The following is a 26,496-nucleotide window of genomic DNA, read 5'->3' as shown; positions in this document are numbered from 1 at the left end:
TATTCCATATTTTAAGTGAAATTTTACTTGTCTACCTATAAAAAATCTCCCCCAAAATCATGTGAAATTGAGCAGAGAAGAGTCATAGACTGCTGGCGTAGTGTCACCTATCTCCTCTTCTATAGAATCTAGAAACATGCGTTATGTCATATTTAATCTAAGTATGTCATCATTCTGTGTTATTATTAAAGGAAATGGCCATTGCATCCAATATCATCCAGCTAAAAACCCCTTTTATGATACCTACTTTACTTAAATTTCACTTAATCTCTTAGTGGTGGCTGCAGGTAACTTCTATTACAGTTCCAGGACCAATAGGGGTCCATTGAGAACTTCTTCTAGTAAAATTTACAGTATTTTAAATATTACCAGTGTATTGTTAAAAGAACAGTAGAAGAAAGAAATCATTTTCCTGAAATCGTCTTAACAATGTCCTGTAATTGGGATATAATGGAACTTGAGATGAAGGATTTGCAGAGTTTCTTAATATTAAATATAGATTTGTAATATCAAACTTAAAAGAAAAGTTTTGCTCTAAAGTAAAGTGACTGGATATCTCTTAATTTTTTTTATAACCCAGACCTTTAATTAAAATCAGAATGGAATGTAAAATTAATATTATTAATTTTTGTGTTTATGTTATGTCAGGTTTTAGTTATACAATGTACCAACTACAGAACATTGTGTGTGGGGTGCTAAGACTAAGGCTTCATCCCTGGGTGCTTACCCGCCCGGATCCCGGGTGAGCACAGGGCCAAGAGCAGGAGGTGGGAGGGGTGAATGTTCTTCACCCCTCCTCCCTTCATAGGTGGACGAATGGTGTGGCCAGCTGACTCGGTCAAGGTGGGGTTATGCATGGGATGTTGAGTATCGGAAAGCCATTACATTATGTGTGTAACTAGGTGGGAGCATCAAGGAAATATCTTACTGTGTAGTTGGGGCTGAAAGGGGTCATTCACTGCAGTGGAAGTAAGTAGGCATTATACTGTGTGTGGACACTATGAGGGTGTCAGGACCTGGCTGCTCGTTGATTTGATCTGACTTCGGGAAGGGGACCTGCCAGATCTCACTGGATCGTGCTCTGACAAGAATGTGAGTGATTTAGCTGCCACCATTTGTAATATATAAAGGCTGACAAGAAACCTAAGATGTATTATGCACTAATATTAGATTACAATTACAAATTAAGCAATCAATGTAGGTAACGTCTCTTCAGAGTTATGGAATCGTTAGAACACAAGAAGGCTCTTATTAAATGGATGTTTAATATCAAAAAGATAGTGCTTGCAAATAACAAGGGTTATTATACAGAAAGGGGGACACATTAAACAGACATAAACATATAACAGTTTGGTAAAATAAAAAGGGAAGAAAACAGAACTTAATACATTACATGAAGTTTTAAGTCTGGCGCCTGGGGAGGCTGAAAGGTCTGATCAAACTGTCCGACCCGGGACCCCCAAAGAATGACCATTTTTTAGATGGAGACTTTCATCTAAATAGATTCTAAGATTCCCTGACCATCCCCTGCTTGTGATGACACCAGGAGGCCTGGCATAGGATAATTGCCTTTTATCACTAGGAGGAGTACACAAACCTTGGATGCCTCAGAATCTTTCTTGCCCTTTGGGCATTCTATACACTTGGCTGTAATTCCAGCTTTTTCCTCGTAATGTTCTACACACATACATACTGTGCATGATGAGTTTAGTGGTAATAGTTTAGGGGTTATGTAATTCCTCCCTATTGTAGTGAAGGCACCTCTTCCCCATGGACATATTTACTGCAAAAGTCCACCTGTAATTATATGGGGACATTGGTGAAACTGAATTATGCCACATATTCCTTTGCTGTCTAAATCCAGATAGGGACTTATACCTGTGACATTTAGTGAGTAGGTCATAACCTATGGTTGAACTACGGAACTAGTGAAAGGATGTAGAATGGCTCTTCTTCCCCCTCCATTAATTTTATGAGGAGGTCTGGGTGATCACTGCTTACATGTGTTACAAGGTCTTGTGTAAGAATAGCAGATGAATTTTCGAATCTCCATTCCATGAATTAGATATTATCACCACAGAGGGTATAAGCGCTATGTGGGGACATTAAAGGGAATTTCAATTAATGTTGAGTGGACCCGAAGCAAACTTTGAGTGCACTTGTACCATTAAAATGGCTGTAGTCGTGATTTTAAATGCCACTAGTGACTTGTCAGCATGGACGAGGGTGTTACGGGTTGTAGTCCAGGTTTTGGTACTGAACAAGATTTTAAAATCATGGTTCAACTGAACTTGGCAGAACCTGAATTTTAACGGGTCGGCTCCTAATTGTAATGTGTTGAGGCCATAAAGAATAATTGTGCTCTGTAGCAACATTTTTCTTTGTGGGAATGTCAGATTGAAGTCGGTAGAGGAAGAATACTGAGCAAAAATTTGCAACTGGAATGTCATCCAAGCATAAACAGTAAAACTTCTTAAGAAAGAGAGCCCCACAATCACTAAGACCAGAAAAATATGTGGGTCACTAATGGGGCACCACTACTGAACACTGTACATACAAAATAACCAAATTCTCAATCTCAGTTCTTCACTAATATACTGTCACAGACAACATCACTACTAGATTTATTATAGTGTTTTCCTAACTTTGGAAAAAAGTAATAAAAACAAATAAATGTTGCTAATATTGTTTTTAACCTATCTAAACCCCTTCAGAAGTGTATTGAGTTGAATAAGTACTGGGACACCCCTTTAGGTGAAAAATGTGGTGGCATGCAGCCACAACATGAAATTGGCACAGACACTTCATAAATACATGTTGCCAGAAACACAACATTACGGTTTGTCTGATTTCGGGAAGTACCTTCTCGCACAGACATACTATTAAGTTGGGGTGCTGGAAGGGGTTTATATAATGTACTTCTATAAACATTTTTTTTCACAATGCTCATTAACTCGAAAAAAATAAAGCAATTTCATCACTTCTGGTATTGCTAATATCATAGTTGTTTATGGTTGAAATCGTAGAATTGGTCCACATAAATATTTTTTGTAGTAGAATGACTAATATATTTATTAGTCATTCAACTACAAAAAATATTATATATAATTATATTTCCAGTTGTGAGATTTTTTTGTGACTAGTTCAGTATTTAGTTTTCAGTTTATTATTCTTGTTGTTATTATTATGTTATTGTAGAATCATAGTTAGATTATTATGGTTTCAATTGTGTTTTTTCTACTTTTCTACTCCACGGCCACACACATAATATCATACAAATCGTTTCCCTTGTTTTCCTGAAGTCAGGGAGTGAAGCTGCGCTTTAGTTCAGGTCTCTTGTCCAGTAGAGGGCACTGTCTAGCGATTCTGTCTCACTGTATAATGTCACCCATGCAGTGAAATTTGCTATGCATTGAATAAATATAATTTAATCTGCTCTGTGAGCTGCTAAAACTTAATTATTCTGCTCTGTGTTATGAAGAGTAATAGACGTACACAGATGGAATTTCTTTTATATAAAGAAAATAAACTTACATTTATTGTGCTGCTTTATCCCTCCTGAACATTTTGTGCCGCCGAGAGAGCGCTTGATCAAGTCACTTTTCTATATTGTAATTTTATTTTATATAACTAGGTTGCTATTCACTTTTGTTTTTGCTGATCGTGCACCATGTTTATTGCAGAGCAGCTCAATAAGGAGAAAAGGCAGATTTCTTATTTATAGAATCAGGACGACTTCAATTTTAATTTTTTGCAGATCTGCAATTCCATATTATCAAAAACAAACAAAAAGTTTTTTCCTTCATTACACAATTGTAACAAGTAATGAGGAATAAATGCAGATTGTAAACAGACCTTCCAACTGTACACAGAATACAAGGATTGTGTGCTCATAGAGAGTAGACCTCCCCTTTGGCTACTATATGGCCAGCAAAGAGGGTAACTGTTACTCAGTAGGGAACATTTACTAAAATGCAAATTCCAGTTTTCTGCCGGACTTTGCACCTTCTTTCTCGTGCAAACTTCTTGCACTTGTATGTAAGAAGTGTCTGAGACACACACATATGGTGGCACGGTGGCTTAGTGGGTAACATTACAGCCTTGCAGCGCCGGGGACCTGGGTTCAATTCAAATCCAGGGTCAACATCTGCAAAGAGTTTATATGTTCTGTCCGTGTTTGCGTGGGTTTCCTCTGGGTCCTCCTGGTTTCCCCCCACACTCCAAAAACATACAGGTAGGTTGATTAGATTGTGAGCCCCATGGGGACAGGGACAGGGACTGATTTGGAAAGCTCTGTGCAGCGCTGTGTAATCTGTGTGCGCTATATAAATAAAGGAATTATAAATAACGGAATTATTATGTGTCGCATGCAACTCATTTGTGTAGCCGCTGCACTATAACCAACACAACACAATTTTTCTGCACATACAGGGGCAGTACGGTCAGATCTACACATTTATCATGCAGAGTTAGACAGAAGTGTGTTGTACGTCCCATGTTAAAGGTGCAACAAAAAAAAATAACAGGCGGTGCATTCTATCGGAGTGTGCACTCCACAGGCAAACTGCACATAGGACAGACCTGTTTTTGATAAATGTGGGCCAGTGTATTTGGACAGCCTGCATCATCCTCATCACTCATTCGGTAGCTGTAGATGCCTATTAATACTAATATGCTTAGGAACACTGCATGTAACCTGAATGTTGTGTGCATTTCTGTACCTCTGCATCATTATAGCAAATATTTCTGTAACTGTGCTAAGTGCGCTCTCTCAGGTGCCCTTATTGTTTTTCCTCTCTCATAGCCTTTTTTCTCACCCATCTTTTAGTTATTACTTTTAATGAGTTTTTTGCTGATTGAAACCATCCCTGAGCATTTACAGGTTGTTGGCTGGTGAATAAAAAGCCACTGGCCAACTAAAAAGTAGCTGTAGATGCACTATATGTGGTTTTTAAAGGGAGTGTGCTGCCTCCTCAAAGCATGATAATCTGCTGGCAGGATGTTGGAGAGGAATGCACTATGAACGCTTTTCTTATTTTTGTCCATTATGGTATTTCTGAGACACAGTTGGTGCAAGGACCAAATGTCCTTAGCACCCCAATCTCTGATTTTCCCTCCTAGACCGTTACGCTTTATCCATCAGATAAGGATTAGAGATGAGTGGGCACTAAAATGCTCGAGTGCTTGTTATTCGAGACAAACTTTTCCCGATGCTCGAGTGCTCGTCTCGAATAACGAGCCCCATTGAAGTCAATGGGAGACTCGAGCGTTTTTCAAAGGGACCATGGTTAATTGAAAAAGAATGTCTTCTGATGTTAGCAGATGTATGCAAACATCTGCGATCTATTCTTCACTTCACCGCGCGTATATTATCTCCCGACAAGTTAGCAGATGTGAAGAACAGAGAAGAATAGAATAAAAACAGTGAACACAGTGAACACAGGATCATTTAAGTGAAAAACGCAGTGAAAAACGCAGTGAAAAACACAGTGAAGAATAGATTGCAGATGTTCGGCACATCTGCTTACTTGTCGGGAGATACGCTGTCCCGGGATCCGCTCCTCTTCTTCCAATGAAGTCCCCCTGATCTCTCTGCGCTGCTCCCCGATGCCTCTGTGCTGCTCCCCAATGCCTCTGCGCTGCTCCCCATTGCCTCTGCGCTGCTCCCCAATGCCTCTGCGCTGCTCCCCGATGCCTCTGCGCTGCTCCCTATTGCCTCTGCGCTGCTCCCTATTGCCTCTGCGCTGCTCCCCGATGTCTCTGTCCTGCTCCCCGTGTTCTTCAATGTGTTCTTCACATACTATTTTGTTCGCACCGTTTTGCGCGTATCTTCCGACAAGTAAGCAGATGTGCCGAACATCTGTAATCTATTGTTCACTGTGTTTTTCACTTAAATGATCCTGTGTTCACAGTGTTCACTGTTTTTATTCTATTCTTCATTGTTCTTCACTGTGTTTTTTTAATTAAAAAACAGGGGATTATATCCGTCCGAGCAACGAGCCATTTCGAGTACCTTAATACTCAAACGGGCATCAAGCTCGGACGAGTATACTCGCTCATCTCTAATAAGGATGGATATTTGTCATGCAAGAAGAATGAGACAATATTGGAAGAAGAGGGAAGCGATTGCCCTGGAAATGCTAATGCTCAAGTTTATAGGACACGACATGGCTGCACCAACTGCCTCATTAGCATAATATAAAACTGGATATACCTCGAAACGACATAAAGGACACAACTAATAAAGTTATGTTGAAAATTAAAGTGCATTTTACTACAACATGTTTCCAGCAGATGATAATGCTTGGTGGAGGTAGAAGATTCCCTTAACCCCTATTTTGGCCTTTAGGTCGCAGCCCCATTTCTTAAATTTGCCCTGTGTCACTATAAGTGATTATAGCTTTGGAACACTATGGGGCACATTTACTTACCCGGCCCATTTGCGATCCAGCGGCGCGTTCTCTGCACAGGATTCGGGTCCGGCTAGGATTTAAGATGGTAGTTCCTCCGCCGTCCACCAGGTGGCGCTGCAGCGCCGAAAATAATCTTAACGCCCCGGAATGCACCATCCCATAGAAGGTGAAGGTGAGCGCTCCCCAAGCGACACATTTTCGGTTTTTAAATGCGGCGGTTTTTCCGAATACGTCGGGTTTTCGTTCGGCCACGCCCCCCCCCGATTTCTGTCGCGCGCATGCCGGCCCCGATGCGCCAAAAACGACACAATCCGATCGCGTGCGCCAAAAACCCGGGGCAATTCATGTACAAGCGGCGCAAATCGGAAATATTCGGGTAACACGTCGGGAAAACGCGAATCGGGCCCTTAGTAAATGACCCCCCATGAGATATTCAGGGGATTTTGAGATTGTTTTCTCGTGACACATTGTTCTTCAAATTAGTTTTAAATTTTGGATGAAATCTTTTGTGTTTAGTTATGAAAAAAAAAATAAATTTGGAAAAATTCTTTATTTTCAAAGTTCAAAATTCTCTACTTTTGAAGCATATAGTCATAGCACCCAAATAAATTCATAATTTACATTTCCCAAATGTCTGCTTTATGTTGGCATGGTTTTTTAAGATTCCACATATTTTACTAGAATGTTATGAGGCTCAGTATTTAGGTATCATTTTTCACATTTTTTGTAAAATCACCAAAACCCGTATTTAGATGGACCTGCTCAACTTCTAATTGACACTGAGAGGCCTAAATAATAGCGAGACTCGTAAATTACCCCATTATGGAAACTACACCCCTCAACGTATGAAAAAACACTTTTAAGAAGTTTGTTAACCCTTTAGGTGTTTTTTAGGGGTTTAAAACAAAATGCAGGTGCAATCTACAAATTGTAAGATTTTTTGACAATACATTAATTTTTGGTGGAAAATTAAACATTTGTAATGGATTAAATGTAGAGAGGAGCGGGCACTAAAATGCTCGGGTACTCGTTATTCGAGACAAACTTTTCCCGATGCTCGAGTGCTCGTCTCGAATAACGAGCCCCATTGAAGTCAATGGGAGACTCGAGCATTTTTCAAGGGGACCAAGGCTCTGCACAGGGAAGATTGGCCAAACACCTGGGAACCTCAGAAAAGGATGGAAACACCACGGAAATGGACAAGAAACAGCAGGGGCAGCATGCATGGATGCCTCTGAGGCTGCTTAATCGCACCATTATGCCAAAATTATGGGCAACAGCATGGCCATGACAGAGTGACAGAGTGACAGAATGAAGCTAGATAGCATCTAAAACATCCAATAATTGACCCTGACACTATAGGGGACGGCATGCAGAGGCAGCGGCAGCAGGCTAGAGAGTGTCATGGCGACATACCCTAAATGGACTCAGGCTTCAAACCAATGGGTGGCAGAGAGGAACCAAAGGAGGTGAGCAAGAAGCGCTCAAATAATATCGGTACATGATAAAAGTTTGCCAGTATATTTTGTGGATTACACAGCAGGGTGGCGACAAAGTTAACATGGAAGCCATGAAAACAACCCAAAATTCTGCCTGACACAGCTCGTTTGATAAGGGGACCATGTATGGAGGCAGTGAACTAGTAGTAGATTAAAGGTGCTGCAGTTAAAACTATGTTAGTTGGATCTTGGCATGGAGCTGGCGCTCCGCTGCCAGGCGAGCTTTCGCCAATCCAAGCCCCTGTCTCGAGGCTACTCCCCAAACAGCACTTCTAAGAACCTTTTGTATAAGATCAAGTGTAGTAGCGTTCTTATAAGTTTGGGATATGGCGGGTGAGGGGAATGTAAACAGATGCACAAGAAGCGCTGAAATAATATCGGTAAATGATAAAAGTTTGCCAGTATATTTTGGGGATTACACAGCAGGGTGGCGACAAAGTTAACAAGTTTGATTTGGAATGCCCTGTAATAGCTCTTGGGCGGTGTGCCTTTTATCGCCTAGGCTCAGCAGTTTGAGCACCGCCTGCTGTCGCTTAGCGACGGCACTGCTGCTGTGCCTAGAGCTACCGACTGATGGCGCCATGGCCACGGATGGTAATTCGGAGGAGGAGGAGGTGGAGGAGGGGTGGGAGGAGGAGGAGGTATAGTAGGCCTTTGAGACCTGGACCGAGGTAGGCCCCGCAATCCTCGGCGTCGGCAGTATATGACCAGCCCCAGGGTCAGACTCGGTCCCAGCCTGCACGAAGTTAAGTGTAGTAGCGTTCTTATAAGTTTGGGATATGGCGGATGAGGGGAATGTAAACAGATACGCAAGAAGCGCTGAAATAATATCCCTAAATGGTAAAAGTTTGCCAGTATATTTTGTGGATAACACAGCAGGGTGGCGACAAAGTTAACAACTTTGATGTGGAATCCATGAAAACAACCCAAATTTGTGCCTGACACACCTCGTTTGATAAGGGGACGATGTATGGAGGCAGCTATATGGATGACTTTTGGAGGTAGCAATGGAGACAACGTGTGGAGGCTGCTATGGAGACAATTTAATTTGGATAGTGCCTGTATGTGGCAGTCCAAAAAAGTTTTCAAACCAGAGGAGCAGGTAGGTGGCCCTCCAGAAAAATGGAATAGATTGAGTGCCTGTATGTGGCAGTCCAAAAAAGTTTTCAAACCAGAGGAGCAGGTAGGTGGCCCTCCAGAAAAATGAAATAGATTGAGTGCCTGTATGTGGCAGTCCAAAAAAGTTTTCAAACCAGAGGAGCAGGTAGGTGGCCCTCCAGAAAAATGAAATTGATTGAGTGCCTGTATGTGGCAGTCCAAAAAAGTTTTCAAACCAGAGGAGCAGGTAGGTGGCCCTCCAGAAAAATGAAATAGATTGAGTGCCTGTATGTGGCAGTCCAAAAAAGTTTTCAAACCAGAGGAGCAGGTAGGTGGCCCTCCAGAAAAATTGAATAGATTGAGTGCCTGTATGTGGCACTCCCAAAAGTTGTTTAAAACAGAGGACCGGGTAGGTGGCCCTCCAGAAAAATTAAATGCATAAAGTACTATAGCTAGAGCCAGTGGGCCCTGTCAAAAAATAGCCAGTTTCCTCTGCTTTAGTGTACAAAGAGGAGGAGAAGGAGGAAAATGAGGAGGAGGAGGAGTGCATAAATTATTTAGGTTGAGCTTCCTTCACCTGGTGGAGATTGGAAATTATGAAAAATCCAGGCTTTATTCATCTTAATAAGCGTCAGCCTGTCAGCGCTGTCAGTCGACAGGCGTGTACGCTTATCGGTGATGATGCCACCAGCTGCACTGAAAACCCGCTCGGACAAGACGCTAGCGGCAGGGCAGGCAAGAACCTCCAAGGCGTACAGCGCCAGTTCGTGCCACATGTCCAGCTTTGAAACCCAGTAGTTGTAGGGAGCTGTGTGATCATTTAGGACGATGGTATGGTCAGCTACGTACTCCCTCACCATCTTTCTGTAAAGATCAGCCCTACTCTGCCGAGACTGGGGACAGGTGACAGTGTCTTGCTGGGGTGACATAAAGCTGGCAAAAGCCTTGTAAAGCGTACCCTTGCCAGTGCTGGACAAGCTGCCTGCTCGCCTACTCTCCCTCGCTACTTGTCCCGCAGAACTACGCACTCTGCCGCTAGCGCTGTCAGAAGGGAAATACTGTTTCAGCTTGTGCACCAGGGCCTGCTGGTATTCATGCATTCTCACACTCCTTTCCTCTGCAGGGATGAGAGTGGAAAGATTTTGCTTGTACCGTGGGTCCAGGAGAGTGAATACCCAGTAATCGGTGCTGGAATAAATTCTTTGAACGCGAGGGTCACGGGATAGGCAGCCTAGCATGAAATCTGCCATATGCGCCAGAGTCCCAACGCGCAAGAATTCACTCCCCTCACTGGCCTGACTGTCCATTTCCTCCTCCTCCAACTCCTCCAACTCCTCTTCTTCTGCCCATACACGCTGAACAGTGAAGGTCTGAGCAATGCTCCCCTCTTGTGTCTCGCCAACATTCTCCTCCTCTTCCTCCTCATCCTCCTCCACCTCCTCCGATATGCGCTGAGAAACAGACCTGAGGGTGCTTTGGCTATCAACAAGGGAATCTTCTTCCCCCATCTCTTGTGACAAGCGCAAAGCTTCCGACTTCATGCTGATCAGAGAGTTTTTCAACAGGCCAAGCAGCGGGATGGTGAGGCTGATGATGGCGGCATCGCCACTGACCATCTGTGTTGACTCCTCAAAGTTACTCAGCACCTGACAGATATCAGACATCCACGTCCACTCCTCATTGTAGACTTGAGGAAGCTGACTGACCTGACTACCAGTTCTGGCGGAAGTTGACAACTGGCAGTCTACAATCGCTCTGCGCTGCTGGTAAACTCTGGATAACATGGTTAATGTTGAATTCCACCTCGTGGGCACGTCGCACAACAGTCGGTGAGCGGGCAGTTGGAGGCGGCGCTGCGCTGCCCTGAGAGTTGCAGCATCTGGGCTGGACTTCCTGAAATGCGCACAGATGCGGCGCACCTTCGTGAGCAAATCTGACAGATTGGGGTATGTCTTGAGGAAACGCTGAACTATCAGATTTAACACATGGGCCAGGCATGGCACATGTGTCAGTCTGCCGAGTTGCAGAGCCGCCACCAGGTTACGGCCGTTGTCACACACAACCATGCCTGGCTTCAGGTTCAGCTGGTGCCAGCCACAGATCAGTCTGCGCCGTGATGCCCTGTAATAGTTCTTGGGCGGTGTGCCTTTTATCGCCTAGGCTCAGCAGTTTGAGCACCGCCTGCTGTCGCTTAGCGACGGCACTGCTGCTGTGCCTAGAGCTAGCGACTGATGGCGCCATGCCCACGGATGGTAGTTCGGAGGAGGAGGTGGAGGAGGGGTGGGAGGAGGAGGAGGCGTAGTAGGCCTTTGAGACCTGGACCGAGGTAGGCCCCGCAATCCTCGGCGTTGGCAGTATATGACCAGCCCCAGGGTCAGACTCGGTCCCAGCCTCCACCAAGTGAACCCAATGTGCCGTCAGCGATATATAGTTGCCCTGCCCGGCAGCACTCGTCCACGTGTCCGTGGTCAGGTGGACCTTGTCAGAAACGGCGTTGGTCAGGGCACGGATGATGTTGTCTGACACGTGCTGGTGCAGGGCTGGGACGGCACATCGGGAAAAGTAGTGGCGGCTGGGGACCGAATACCGAGGGGCGGCCGCCGCCATGAGGTTGCGAAAGGCCTCGGTCTCTACTAGCCTATAGGGCAGCATCTCCAGGCTAAGCAATCTGGAGATGTGGACATTAAGGGCTTGGGCGTGCGGGTGGGTTGCACTATATTTTCTTTTCCGCTCCAGCGTCTGGGGTATGGAGAGCTGAACGCTGGTGGATGCTGTGGAGGATCGTGGAGGCGACGATGGGGTTTTTGTGCCAGGGTCCTGGGCAGGGGGCTGTCTATCAGCTGACACAGGGGAAGGAGCAGTGGTGTGCACGGCCGGAGGTGAACGGGCTTGGTGCCACTGATTCGGGTGTTTAGCATTCATATGCCTGCGCATACTGGTGGTAGTTAAGCTAGTAGTGGTGGAACCCCTGCTGATCCTGGTTTGGCAAAGGTTGCACACCACAGTCCGTCGGTCATCCGGTGTTTCCTTAAAGAACCTCCAGACTTCTGAAAATCTAGCCCTCGCCGCGGGAGCCCTCGCCACGGGAGCTTCACTACGTGACACATTTGGCGCTGATGCACCTGCTCTGGCCCTGCCTCTCCGTCTGGCCCCACCACTGCCTCTTCCAACCTGTTCTGCTATAGGACTCTCCTCCGTCTCAGAAGCACTGTGTTCACCCGGCCTCTCAACCCAGCTTGGGTCTGTCACCTCATCATCCTCCGATCCCTCAGTCTGCTCCCCCCTCGGACTTCCTGCCCTGACAACAACTTCACCACTGTCTGACAACCGTGTCTCCTCATCGTCGGACACCTCTTTACACACTTCTTCCACTACGTCAAGAAGGTCATCATCACCCACAGACTGCGACTGGTGGAAAACCTGGGCATCGGAAAATTGCTCAGCAGCAACCGGACAAGTGGTTTGTGACTGTGGGAAGGGTCCAGAAAACAGTTCCTCAGAGTATGCCGGTTCAAATGCCAAATTTTCCTGGGAGGGGGCAGACTGGGGGGGAGGAGGCTGAGGTGCAGGAGCTGGAGGAGTGCCGATTTCGGTGACATGGGTGGACTGCATGGAAGACTGACTGGTGGACAAATTGCTCGAAGCATTGTCGGCAATCCACGACATCACCTGTTCGCACTGTTCTGGCCTCAACAGTGCTCTACCACGAGTCCCAGTAACTTGAGACATGATGAACCTAGGGAGTGTAGCTCTGCGGCGTTCCCCTGCTCCCTCATCAGCAGGTATTGTCTCACCCCACCCAGGACCACGGCCTCTGACCCCTGCAGTAGATGGACGCCCACGTCCCCGCCCTCGTCCTCGTCCTCTACCCCTAGCCCTCGGGTTAAACATTTTGAAAATGAAAGTTATATAACTTTTTATATAAGTTTTTTTTTGTGTTTTTTAGTTTTTAAAACCAAACAATGCTATCCTATTGCTATGGCTATTTTCTAGCCAAGTATGAAAGCACACTGCTATGCCAGATGAGATGACGCTGAGTTATGAAAAAATAAACGTAAAATAAAAAGGAAATGGCAAACTGTGCCTAACTGAAATCCAACCCCTAATAAATTATCCCACTTCGGTCTTTGCAATGGATATGTGCGTCACTAAGCGCTAAACACAGCGGTCGCAAGTCTCACTCCAAATTCCTCACAATTGGCTAGTATATGCACTGCAGCAAGGACAGCCACCAGCAGATCAACCAGAAATAAAATATATATAACGCTATTGTAGGCGTAAGTAAGCCGTTTGGATTCTCCTTTGGCTATTTTCTAGCCAAGTATGAAAGCACACTGATGAGATGACGCTGAGTTATGAAAAAATAAACGTAAAATAAAAAGGAAATGGCAGACTGTGCCTAATTGAAATCCAACCCCTAATAAATTTTCCCACTTCGGTCTTTGCGATGGATATGTGCGTCACTAAGCGCCAAAGACAGCGGTCGCAAGTCTCACTCCAAATTCCTCACAATTGGCTAGTATATGCACTGCAGCAAGGACAGCCACCAGCAGATCAACCAGAAATAAAATATATATAACGCTATTGTAGGCGTAAGTAAGCCGTTTGGATTCTCCTTTGGCTATTTTCTAACCAAGTATGAAAGCACACTGATGAGATGACGCTGAGTTATGAAAAAATAAACGTAAAATAAAAAGAAACTGCCAGACTGTGCCTAATTGAAATCCAACCCCTAATAAATTATCCCACTTCGGTCTTTGCGATGGATATGTGCGTCACTAAGCGCTAAACACAGCGGTCGCAAGTCTCACTCCAAATTCCTCACAATTGGCTAGTATATGCACTGCAGCAAGGACAGCCACCAGCAGATCAACCAGAAATAAAATATATATAACGCTATTGTAGGCGTAAGTAAGCCGTTTGGATTCTCCTTTGGCTATTTTCTAGCCAAGTATGAAAGCACACTGATGAGATGACGCTGAGTTATGAAAAAATAAACGTAAAATAAAAAGGAAATGGCAGACTGTGCCTAATTGAAATCAAACCCCTAATAAATTTTCCCACTTTGGTGTTTGAGGTGGATATGTGTGTCACTAAGAGCTAAACACAACGGTAGCAAGTCCCCCTGCAAATTTCTCACAATATGGTACTAGCTGCACTACTAGTGCCAGCAAGCCCAGCCACAAGCAAACAAAAAAAAAAAAAGTATAACGTTATTGTAGCCCTAAGAAGGGCTGTTGGGTTCTTGTTGAATCACTCCTGCCTAACACTATTCTAATAGAACACCCTAACGCTTTCCCTGACCAGCAGCAGCTCTCTCCCTAGCGGCATCCAGACACAGAATGATCCGAGCAGCGCGGGCAGCGGCTAGTCTATCCCAGGGTCACCTGATCTGGCCAGCCAACCACTGCTATCGACGTGTAAGGGTACCACGTCATGCTGGGTGGAGTGCAGAGTCTCCTGGCTTGTGATTGGCTCTGTTTCTGGCCGCCAAAAAGCAAAACGGCGGGAGCTGCCATTTTCTCGAGCGGGCGAAGTATTCGTCCGAGCAACGAGCAGTTTAAAGTACGCTCATGCTCGAACGAGCATCAAGCTCGGACGAGTATGTTCGCTCATCTCTAATTAAAAGAAAAGGCTCCACAAAGTTTGATGCCCAATTCCTCCCGAGTACAGTGATACCCCATATGTGGTGCTAACCTGCCGTATGTGCGCACGGCCGGACATAGAATGGAAGGAGGCCCCATCTAGAGCAGATCTGCATTGTCAAATTGTACAGGCTATAATTTTTTTTCTTTATTTAATGTGGACCTATAGGGGCTTATTTCTTTTGCCACATGAGATGCACTTTTCTGGTATGTAATTTTGGGGAATCTATAGCTAATTGGTGAGATTTTATTAACTCTTTGTTGGTGGAGGAAATGAAAATAATCAATTTTAAGGAAGGTTTTTTTTTTGGCCGTTAATAGAGATGAGCGAGTATACTCGTCCGAGTATACTGCTCGGTCGAGTATTAGCATACTCGGACCGGCTCGTTACTCGGACGAGTATCTCGCCGGCTCGAGATCGAGCAGTAAATTAATAAAATAAATTGAATAAAAATATTTTTATTGTAAAAAAAAAATATTACACATGTTTCCATATGTTTTACTTGTAAGAACACATTGAAATAACACTATTCTTCACTTTCCAGGTGTTCGCGCGTGTCTCCCGCTAAGTTAGGAGATGTTCAGAACATCTGGAATGTGAAGAATAGTGTTCTTTCAATGTGTTCTGCACTTAAATGGACCTGTATTCACTGTTTTTAATGTTTTAATTCTATTCTTCACTTTGCAGCTGTGCGCGCGTATCTCCGAACCTATCGGGAGACACGCGCGCACACCTGCAATGTGAAGAATAGAATTAAAACATTAAAAACAGTGAACACAGGAGCATTTAAGTGCAGAACACATTGAAAGAACACTATTCTTCACATTCCAGATGTTCGTGCACATCTCCTAACTTAGCGGGAGACACGCGCGAACACCTGCAAAGTGAAGAATATTGTTATTTCAATGTGTTCTTACAAGTAAAACATCTGCAAACATCTGGATTTTTTTTTTGCACTGTTCTTTTACTGTTCAGTTTTATTTAAAAAATGCTCGGGTCTCCCATTGACTTCAATGGGGCTCGTTATTCGAGACGAGCACTCGAGCATCTGGAAAAGTTCGTCTCGAATAACGAGCACCCGAGCATTTTAGTGCTCGCTCATCTCTAGCCGTTAACCATACAATAAAAGTAGTATATTATTTTTATCCTATGGGTCGCCACGATTATGCAAATTCCTCATTTATATAGATTTTTTCTTTTTTTCCCATTTTTACTCAATAATTTGGCGAAAATGATGTTCATTTTAGCATCACCGTCGTTCATATGCATAACTTTTTCATTTTTTCACCTCACAAATCTGGGTAAGGGCTTATTTTTTGTGAGAAGGATTGTTCTTTTTCGTGTTCTTATTTTAGAGTGCATAACATTTTTTTAATCACTTTTTAGAGCATTTTTATAGGGTATTAATTAAAAATTATCTTTTTTTTTTTAGCTTTTGTGGTATTTCTTTAAGGGGTTCACTTTGCATATGTAATAATGATTCTGTTTTATTATGCAGATTGTTACAGACGCAGGGATTACCAAATATGTGGGTGTTTTGTGTATTTTATTCAATTGTACTGAATAAAAACTAATTTGGAGAAAATCTTGTTCATTTTAGCATCACTATCTTTTGATATGCATAACTTTTTTATTTTTTCGGCTGACAAATCTGGTTAAGGGCTTATTTTTTGCGGGAAGTGTTCTTCTTTTTAGTGGCCTTATTTTAGAGTATGGAACATTTTTTATCACTTTTTAGATCATTTTTTTAAAGTATTAATTAAAAATGATCTTTTTTCGGAACTTTTTTTGCGTTTTTTTCCTCTAGCGTTTACCATGCGGGTCCAGACGCGGCAAACCAAATATGTGGAGTTTTTATGTGTTTCTTTGTTTTTTTTATACTTTATTAAGTGTTTTTATGGAAAAGTGACATTTTAGGGGCTTATATTTTTATGTATTTATTTTTTATTTATTTTAATGTGTAAACTTTAGTGTTTTTACATTTGTTTACTTTTCCATACTTGAACTTGAACCAGCGATCAGAACATCACTGGTTCAAGTTCAAGTATGAAAAAGTTAACTACACTGCTCTACAATACTAATTCATTGTAGAGCAGTGTAAACTGTCCGAGCATGCACACGCATGCGCAGACAGTTTACAGTCACACCCGGAAGGGCTCTGACTTCCAGGAACATCGGGAAGCCCTGGGGAAGTGGATCGGATTCCCCGGTAAGCAGCACAGGGGATCTGATCCATAGCGGGAACACCCTTACACACCGGTGTGTAAGGGGTTAGCACTCGCGGTTGGAGTCGACTCCAATTGTGGGTGTGATACACAGCTGACAGCCGCTGCTCTTGGTGCTGACTCCGTTCGTGAGCCGGTGCCAGAAGCAGGACGTTATAGCACGTCCTGGTGCGGGAAGTATCTACCCGCAGGTTCCTACTATAATGTCTAGGTCTGCCTAGGGGTTAAAGGGAACCCATCGCCACATTTTTCACAAATATAAGATACTAAAACAAAAAAAAACAAGCGCTCCCTGGTGCAATAAATTTTGGGATACCCCAAGTGCTTTACCAAAATCTTGGATCGGTGTGCGCCCTGGAAATAGTCTTTTTTTCGGACCTGCGAGGAAGGTAGTGTATCCCAGCCTTGCGGACATTTTTTGTTTCACAAATATAGGTAGTGACAGGTTCCCATAGAGCCCTAGTAACTAACTGACACTTTTATTTTAGCTAAAAATTGTTCCCCTGAAATCCCAATATATTCAACGTTATAGTTTTATAGTGCAATATTTTTACTATATTGCACTTAGCACTTTTTTCATTTATTCTATTATACAGAAATATGCAAATATCTTTTATTCTTTTTTGGGAGATAGATTTTAAGTTTTTGGCTTTCGTCAGTATTTAGATATCTTTTCAGTATCTTTATTTTTGTAGATTTATTCTTTCTTGTGTGGGTAGTTTTTATAAAGGTGAATCATTTATTTCTATGGACAAAATTTATTTTTATGATCATGTTTTTTTATAATAAATATAAAACACATGGATTTATTTTACCGTTAATATTGTTTAATTTTATATTGAATGAGTGAGATCACTGATCAGTGATAATGACTCAGTGAGTCAAATATGGTGTTGAATTATTAGAAGGTATAGATTCATTTTATTGATTGTTCCTCCATTTAGATGTTATACATATAGGAGGGGGGTTAACAGGGCTTGTGCATCAGTTTTCTGTTGTAAGAGCCCAAAAATAGGTGCAATTCTTGTCACATGGTGCCCCTCCCTATGCCACCTCCATGCCAAATGGGCATGGAGGGGCGTGAAGGGGAAGGCGCAAGCAGTGGTGTGGGCCGGCATGGGGCAACTGCACACTACCTATAGCTTGGCGCTGACCCCCCTGATCTGATCTTGCGCATACAAGTGGCAGGATGAACATCATACACTGACCCACCTAGTGCCAGTGTATGATATATCCCCCATAGCCTCATATTGTGCCATAGAATACACATTAAAAATGGTATCACAATAAGGAACAATAAGGTTTTACATAATAAATACTACTAATAATAATAGGAGGAATAACAACGAGATGAGTGACATTACTTTACAGGTCTCTTGGCTACAGGATGACACTAGGATAGTTACGATTAGAGATGAGCGAACATGCTCGTCCGAGCTTGATGCTCGGTCGAGCATTAGCGTACTCGAAACTGCTCGTTGCTCGGACGAATACTTCGCCCGCTCGAGAAAATGGCAGCTCCCGCCGTTTTGCTTTTTGGCGGCCAGAAACAGAGCCAATCACAAGCCAGGAGACTCTGCACTCCACCCAGCATGACGTGGTACCCTTACACGTCGATAGCAGTGGTTGGCTGGCCAGATCAGGTGACCCTGGGATAGACTAGCCGCTGCCCGCGCTGCTCGGATCATTCTGTGTCTGGATACCGCTAGGGAGAGAGCTGCTGCTGGTCAGGGAAAGCGTTAGGGTGTTCTATTAGCTTACTGTTAGGCAGGAGTGATTCTCCAAGAACCCAACAGCCCTTCTTAGGGCTACAATAACGTTCTACTTTTTTTTTTTTTATTTGCATCTAGTACCATTTTGTGAGGAATTAGCAGGGGGACTTGCTACCGTTGTGTTTAGCTCTTAGTGGCACACATATCCACCTCAAAGACCGAAGTGGGAAAATTTAGTAGGGGTTGGATTTCAATTAGGCACTAACTCAGTGTCATCTCATCTGGCATAGTAGTGTGCTTTGATACTTGGCTAGAAAATAGCCATAGGAGAATCCAAACAGCTTACTTACGCCTACAGTAGCGTTCTATATATTTGATTTCTGGTTGATCTGCTGGTGGCTGTACTTGCTGCAGTGCATGTACTAGCCAATTCTGAGCAATTTGTAGTGAGACTTGCGACCGCTGTGTTTTGCGCTTAGTGACGCACATATCCATAGCAAAGACCGAAGTGGGAAAATTTAGTAGGGGTTGGATTTCAATTAGGCACTAACTCAGTGTCATCTCATCTGGCATAGTAGTGTGCTTTGATACTTGGCTAGAAAATAGCCATAGGAGAATCCAAACAGCTTACTTACGCCTACAGTAGCGTTCTATATATTTGATTTCTGGTTGATCTGCTGGTGGCTGTACTTGCTGCAGTGCATGTACTAGCCAATTCTGAGCAATTTGTAGTGAGACTTGCGACCGCTGTGTTTTGCGCTTAGTGACGCACATATCCATAGCAAAGACCGAAGTGGGAAAATTTAGTAGGGGTTGGATTTCAATTAGGCACTAACTCAGTGTCATCTCATCTGGCATAGTAGTGTGCTTTGATACTTGGCTAGAAAATAGCCATAGGAGAATCCAAACAGCTTACTTACGCCTACAGTAGCGTTCTATATATTTGATTTCTGGTTGATCTGCTGGTGGCTGTACTTGCTGCAGTGCATGTACTAGCCAATTCTGAGCAATTTGTAGTGAGACTTGCGACCGCTGTGTTTTGCGCTTAGTGACGCACATATCCATAGCAAAGACCGAAGTGGGAAAATTTAGTAGGGGTTGGATTTCAATTAGGCACAGTATGCCATTTGTCCTTTTTTATTTTACGTTTATTTTGTTTAATAACTCAGTGTCATCTCATCTGGCATAGTAGTGTGCTTTCATACTTGGCTAGAAAATAGCCATAGCAATAGGATAGCATCGTTTGGTTTTAAAAACTCAAAAACACAAAAAAAAACAAAAAAAACAAAAAAAAAAACAAAAAACACAAAAAAAACTAAAAACACAAAAAAAAGTAAAAAAAAAATTAAAGTTATAACTCTCATTTTAAAAATGTTTAACCCGAGGGCTAGGGGTAGAGGACGAGGGCGGGGACGTGGGCGTCCAACTACTGCAGGGGTCAGAGGCCGTGGTCCTGGGCGGGGTGAGACACCACCTGCTTATGAGGGAGCAGGGGAACGCCGCAGAGCTACACTCCCTAGGTTCATGTCTGAAGTTACTGGGACTCGTGGTAGAGCACTGTTGAGGCCAGAACAGTGTGAACAGGTGATGTCGTGGATTGCTGACAATGCTTCGAGCAATTTGTCCACCAGTCAGTCTTCCACGCAGTCCACCCATGTCACCGAAATCGCCACTCCTCCAGCTCCTGCACCTCAGCCTCCTCCCCCCCAGTCTGCCCCCTCCCAGGAAAATTTGGCATTTGAACCGGCATACTCTGAGGAACTGTTTTCTGGACCCTTCCCACAGTCACAAACCACTTGTCCGGTTGCTGCTGAGCAATTTTCCGATGCCCAGGTTTTCCACCAGTCACAGTCTGTGGGTGATGATGACCTTCTTGACGTAGTGGAAGTGTGTAAAGAGGTGTCCGACGATGAGGAGACACGGTTGTCAGACAGTGGGGAAGTTGTTGTCAGGGCAGGAAGTCCGAGGGGGGAGCAGACTGAGGGATCGGAGGATGATGAGGTGACAGACCCAAGCTGGGTTGAGAGGCCGGGTGAACACAGTGCTTCTGAGACGGAGGAGAGTCCTCGACCAGAACAGGTTGGAAGAGGCAGTGGTGGGGCCAGACGGAGAGGCAGGGCCAGAGCTGGTGCATCAGCGCCAAATGTGTCAACTAGTGAAGCTCCCGTGGTGAGGGCTCTTGCGGCGAGGGATAGATCTTCAGAAGTCTGGAGGTTCTTTAAGGAAACACCGGATGACCGACGGACTGTGGTGTGCAACATTTGCCAAACCAGGCTCAGCAGGGGTTCCACCACTACTAGCTTAACTACCACCAGTATGCGCAGGCATATGAATGCTAAACACCCCACTCAGTGGCAACAAGCCCGTTCACCTCCGGCCGTGCACACCACTGCTCCTTCCCCTGTGTCAGCTGATAGTCAGCCCCCTGCCCAGGACCCTGCCACAAAAACCCCATCGTCGCCTCCACGATCCTCCACAGCATCCACCAGCGTTCAGCTCTCCATACCCCAGACGCTGGAGCGGAAACGCAAATATAGTGCAACCCACCCGCACGCCCAAGCCCTTAATGTGCACATCTCCAGATTGCTTAGCCTGGAGATGCTGCCCTATAGGCTAGTAGAGACCGAGGCCTTTCGCAACCTCATGGCGGCGGCCGCCCCTCGGTATTCGGTCCCCAGCCGCCACTACTTTTCCCGATGTGCCGTCCCAGCCCTGCACCAGCATGTGTCAGACAACATCACCCGTGCCCTGACCAACGCAGTTTCTGACAAGGTCCACCTGACCACGGACACGTGGACGAGTGCTGCCAGGCAGGGCCACTATATATCGCTGACGGCACATTGGGTTAACTTGGTGGAGGCTGGGACCGAGTCTGACCCTGGGGCTGGTCATATACTGCCGACGCCGAGGATTGCGGGGCCTACCTCGGTCCAGGTGTTTCAGGCCTACTATGCCTCCTCCTCCTCCCACCCCTCCTCCACCTCCTCCTCCGAACTACCATCCGTGGGCACGGCGCCATCAGTCGGTAGCTCTAGGCACAGCAGCAGTGCCGTCGCTAAGCGACAGCAGGCGGTGCTCAAACTGCTGAGCCTAGGCGACAAAAGGCACACCGCCCAAGAGCTATTACAGGGCATCACGGCGCAGACTGATCTGTGGCTGGCACCGCTGAACCTGAAGCCAGGCATGGTTGTGTGTGACAACGGCCGTAACCTGGTGGCGGCTCTGCAACTCGGCAGACTGACACATGTGCCATGCCTGGCCCATGTGTTAAATCTGATAGTTCAGCGTTTCCTCAAGACATACCCCAATCTGTCTGATTTGCTCACGAAGGTGCGCCGCATCTGTGCGCATTTCAGGAAGTCCAGCCCAGATGCTGCCACTCTAAGGGCAGCGCAGCGCCGCCTCCAACTGCCCGCTCACCGACTGTTGTGCGACGTGCCCACGAGGTGGAATTAAACACTGACCATGTTATCCAGAGTTTACCAGCAGCGCAGAGCGATTGTAGACTGCCAGATGTCAACTTCCACCAGAAGTGGTAGTCAGGTCAGTCAGCTTCCTCAAGTCTACAATGAGGAGTGGACGTGGATGTCTGATATCTGTCAGGTGCTGAGTAACTTTGAGGAGTCAACACAGATGGTCAGTGGCGATGCCGCCATCATCAGCCTCACCATCCCGCTGCTTGGCCTGTTGAAAAACTCTCTGGTCAGCATGAAGTCGGAAGCTTTGCGCTCGTCACAAGAGACGGGGGAAGAAGATTCCCTTGTTGATAGCCAAAGCACCCTCAGGTCTGTTTCTCAGCGCATATCGGAGGAGGTGGAGGTGGAGGAGGATGAGGAGGAAGAGGAGGAGAATGTTGGCGAGACACAAGAGGGGACCATTGTTGAGTCCTTCACTGTTCAGCGTGTATGGGCAGAAGAAGAGGAGTTGGAGGAGTTGGAGGAGGAGGAAATGGACAGTCAGGCCAGTGAGGGGAGTGAATTCTTACGCGTTGGTACTCTGGCGCATATGGCAGATTTCATGCTAGGCTGCCTATCCCGTGACCCTCGCGTTCAAAGAATTTATTCCAGCACCGATTACTGGGTGTTCACTCTCCTGGACCCACGGTACAAGCAAAATCTTTCCACTCTCATCCCTGCAGAGGAAAGGAGTGTGAGAATGCATGAATACCAGCAGGCCCTGGTGCACAAGCTGAAACAGTATTTCCCTTCTGACAGCGCTAGCGGCAGAGTGCGTAGTTCTGCGGGACAAGTAGCGAGGGAGAGTAGGCGAGCAGGCAGCTTGTCCAGCACTGGCAAGGGTACGCTTTACAAGGCTTTTGCCAGCTTTATGTCACCCCAGCAAGACACTGTCACCTGTCCCCAGTCTCGGCAGAGTAGGGCTGATCTTTACAGAAAGATGGTGAGGGAGTACGTAGCTGACCATACCATCGTCCTAAATGATCACACAGCTCCCTACAACTACTGGGTTTCAAAGCTGGACATGTGGCACGAACTGGCGCTGTACGCCTTGGAGGTTCTTGCCTGCCCTGCCGCTAGCGTCTTGTCCAAGCGGGTTTTCAGTGCAGCTGGTGGCATCATCACCGATAAGCGTACACACCTGTCGACTGACAGCGCTGACAGGCTGACGCTTATTAAAATGAATAAAGGCTGGATTTCTCAGAATTTCCAATCTCCACCAGGTGAAGGAAGCTCAACCTGAATAATTGATCCACTCCTCCTCCTCCTCATTTTCCTCCTTCTCCTCCTCTTTGTACAGTAAAGCAGAGGAAACTGGCTATTTTTTGACAGGGCCCACTGGCTCTTGCTATAGTACTTTATGCATTTAATTTTTCTGGAGGGCCACCTACCCGGTCCTCTGTTTTAAACAATTTTTGTGAGTGCCACATACAGGCACTCAATCTATTCCATTTTACTGGAGGGCCACCTACCTGCTCCTCTGGTTTGAAAACTTTTTGGGACTGCCACATACAGGCACTCAATCTATTCCATTTTTCTGGAGGGCCACCTACCTGCTCCTCTGGTTTGAAAACTTTTTGGGACTGCCACATACAGGCACTCAATCTATTCCATTTTTCTGGAGGGCCACCTACCTGCTCCTCTGGTTTGAAAAATTTTTGGGACTGCCACATACAGGCACTATCCAAATTAAATTGTCTCCATAGCAGCCTCCACACGTTGTCTCCATTGCTACCTCCAAAAGTCGTCCATATAGCTGCCTCCATACATCGTCCCTTTATCAAACGAGGTGTGTCAGGCACAAATTTGGGTTGTTTTCATGGATTCCACATCAAAGTTGTTAACTTTGTCGCCACCCTGCTGTGTAATCCACAAAATATACTGGCAAACTTTTATCATGTACCGATATTATTTGAGCGCTTCTTGCTCACCTCCTTTGGTTCCTCTCTGCCACCCATTGGTTTGAAGCCTGAGTCCATTTAGGGTATGTCGCCATGCCACTCTCTAGCCTGCTGCCGCTGCCTCTGCATGCCGTCCCCTATAGTGTCAGGGTCAATTATTGCATGTTTTAGTTGCTATCTAGCTTCATTCTGTCACTCTGTCATGGCCATGCTGTTGCCCATAATTTTGGCATAATGGTGCGATTATGCAGCCTCAGAGGCATCCATGCATGCTGCCCCTGCTGTTTCCTGTCCATTTCCGTGGTGTTTCCATCCTTTTCTGAGGTTTCCAGGTGTTTGGCCAAGCTTCCCTGTGCAGAGCCTTGGTCCCCTTGAAAAATGCTCGAGTCTCCCATTGACTTCAATGGGGTTCGTTATTCGAGACGAGCACTCGAGCATCGGGAAAAGTTCGTCTCGAATAACGAGTACCCGAGCATTTTAGTGTTCGCTCATCTCTAGTTACGATCCTTAGTGAGATGTTAAAAGATTATGGCAATCATACCCGGCTCAGCTACATGAGAACAATCATTAATTTCACTCCACTTCGCTTCAATTGCAGTTGGCCTGGACTCCTCGAAGACGGCAGTGATTTTACATTTGTTGCTAGGAAAATTTGGCTTTGATCTTTGATCCACAAGGATACTACATACATCTCCGGCAGCAATAGTAATGCAGGCAATCTCCATAGAATGTACTTCCAAGTAATAGCACATGAAGCCAATAACTGAAGTATAAAATATTCATGGCCTATATAGGTATGTTTATTTAATGCATGTTTGTGTAAAGCGGCTCTTGCTGGCAGACATGAGGTTTGGAGATATAAAGTGCAGGGTAAGGTCATGGAGTAATAACTATGATCTCTGGTAATATATACTACCCTACAATGCAATTGGATGCAGAACATTGCACCGTGATGAGAATACATAGGGTCATGGTATGTTGTGTAAAGGGCTTCCATAGTTCTTGGCAGGACAGACAACACTGTTCTGGCACCAAGGCATTGATGACGAACCTTTTAGAGACGGAGTGCTCAACCTACAAAAAAACCTAGTTTTATGTTGCAAAGTGCCAACATGATAATTTTGGCAGTAACCTATTGATCCCAGCTGTATCACAAGTTTCAATTGTATTGGTGTCCTGAGGATACCAATATGATAGAAAAAAATTGGAGAAATTTGGATTATAGCTTCCCTGAAGGTGAAGAATCAGGGGACCCAGAGCATCAGCTCCAACGATAATCCATCCCTGTCCACACCTTCTCGCTTCCTGTGTAGTCCTGGCTGCCAAGGAGGTGTCGCTATAAAATAGAACTGTCCATGGGTGTCTTGGACTGCAGGAAGAAGCCTTGAATCACATCTAGCAAATTCTGTGCTGGGGTGAAGGCCTGGGTGCCCACATAAATGGCTCTGAGTGCCACCTCTGGCACCCGTGCCATAGATCCGCCACCACTGATCTAAGGGGATTGCTTAGTATTACAAGTTTGAAAATATTGGAAAATATGATTTATTGAACTAATGAACTATTGAAAGGCAACATTTACCTATATTAATAGCTTAAATTCTCAGAGCAAACCAAATTTAACAAACAAAAGTTAATAAGTTAATAAGCAAAAACAAATTCCCATTCATAATGCTTCTACCAACTATGACTCATGGGTTGGATGAATCTACATAATAATTTAATTAAGGAACTGATACAATATTATGATTCATACACAGACTCATTCGTTATGTTAAAAAGTTTATCTAACTGTTCAATAAGAAATTTCAAAACTTTGCTCACCTTTTCTATTATATTTGTCAAATACCAATTAGAATTTAATAAAAGGAGTACCGTAATTTTCAGACTGTAAGATGCACTATTTAGTGAGAAAAAAACTTGTCTGCCTCTTATTGTCTGAAGGTTGAGATGAACCAGCACTGCCAGACCCTCCTGACCGCTGTCCTGGAGATTGGGTGAAGCGCTGAAAAAGCTTTTCCCCTGATCTATAAGAGAGGAGAACTTCTGCACTGTTCTCTCTTTCTCCAATCTCATTCCGAGATCCTAGGTCCTGTGTTTCTGCAGGACCTAGAGTGATGTCAGAAGAGGTTTTCCCATCTGGAAATTCACATTTTATTAAATTCATCTGTCATATACATACATTTCTTCAAGTGCAAGATTTCTTCAAGTTCAATTTAATTACCGTATATACTCGAGTATAAGCTGACCCAAGTATAAGCCGAGGCCCCTAATTTTACCACAAAAACCTGGTAAAACCTATATTTTGTTTACCCAAGTATAAGCCGAGTTTGGGTTTTCAGCACATTTTTTGTGCTGGAAAACTAGGCTTATAGTCGAGTATATATGGTAAATGTCAATGCCCAGATGGGAATATTCTTTTAGTCCCACTCTTACTGCTCCAGGTTAGGGAACATAGAAGAAGTTGCAGATGGGACTGGGTAAGAAGAAAATTTATGTTAAAGAAAAAAAGGTGAAAAGCGCCAAATATAGTGTAGCAGGTTAAGTAAT

This window comes from Engystomops pustulosus, chromosome 7, assembly GCF_040894005.1.
Source record: "Engystomops pustulosus chromosome 7, aEngPut4.maternal, whole genome shotgun sequence".
In the NCBI taxonomy this organism is placed as follows: Eukaryota; Metazoa; Chordata; class Amphibia; order Anura; family Leptodactylidae; genus Engystomops; species Engystomops pustulosus.
Note: the sequence above shows the minus strand (reverse complement) of the source record.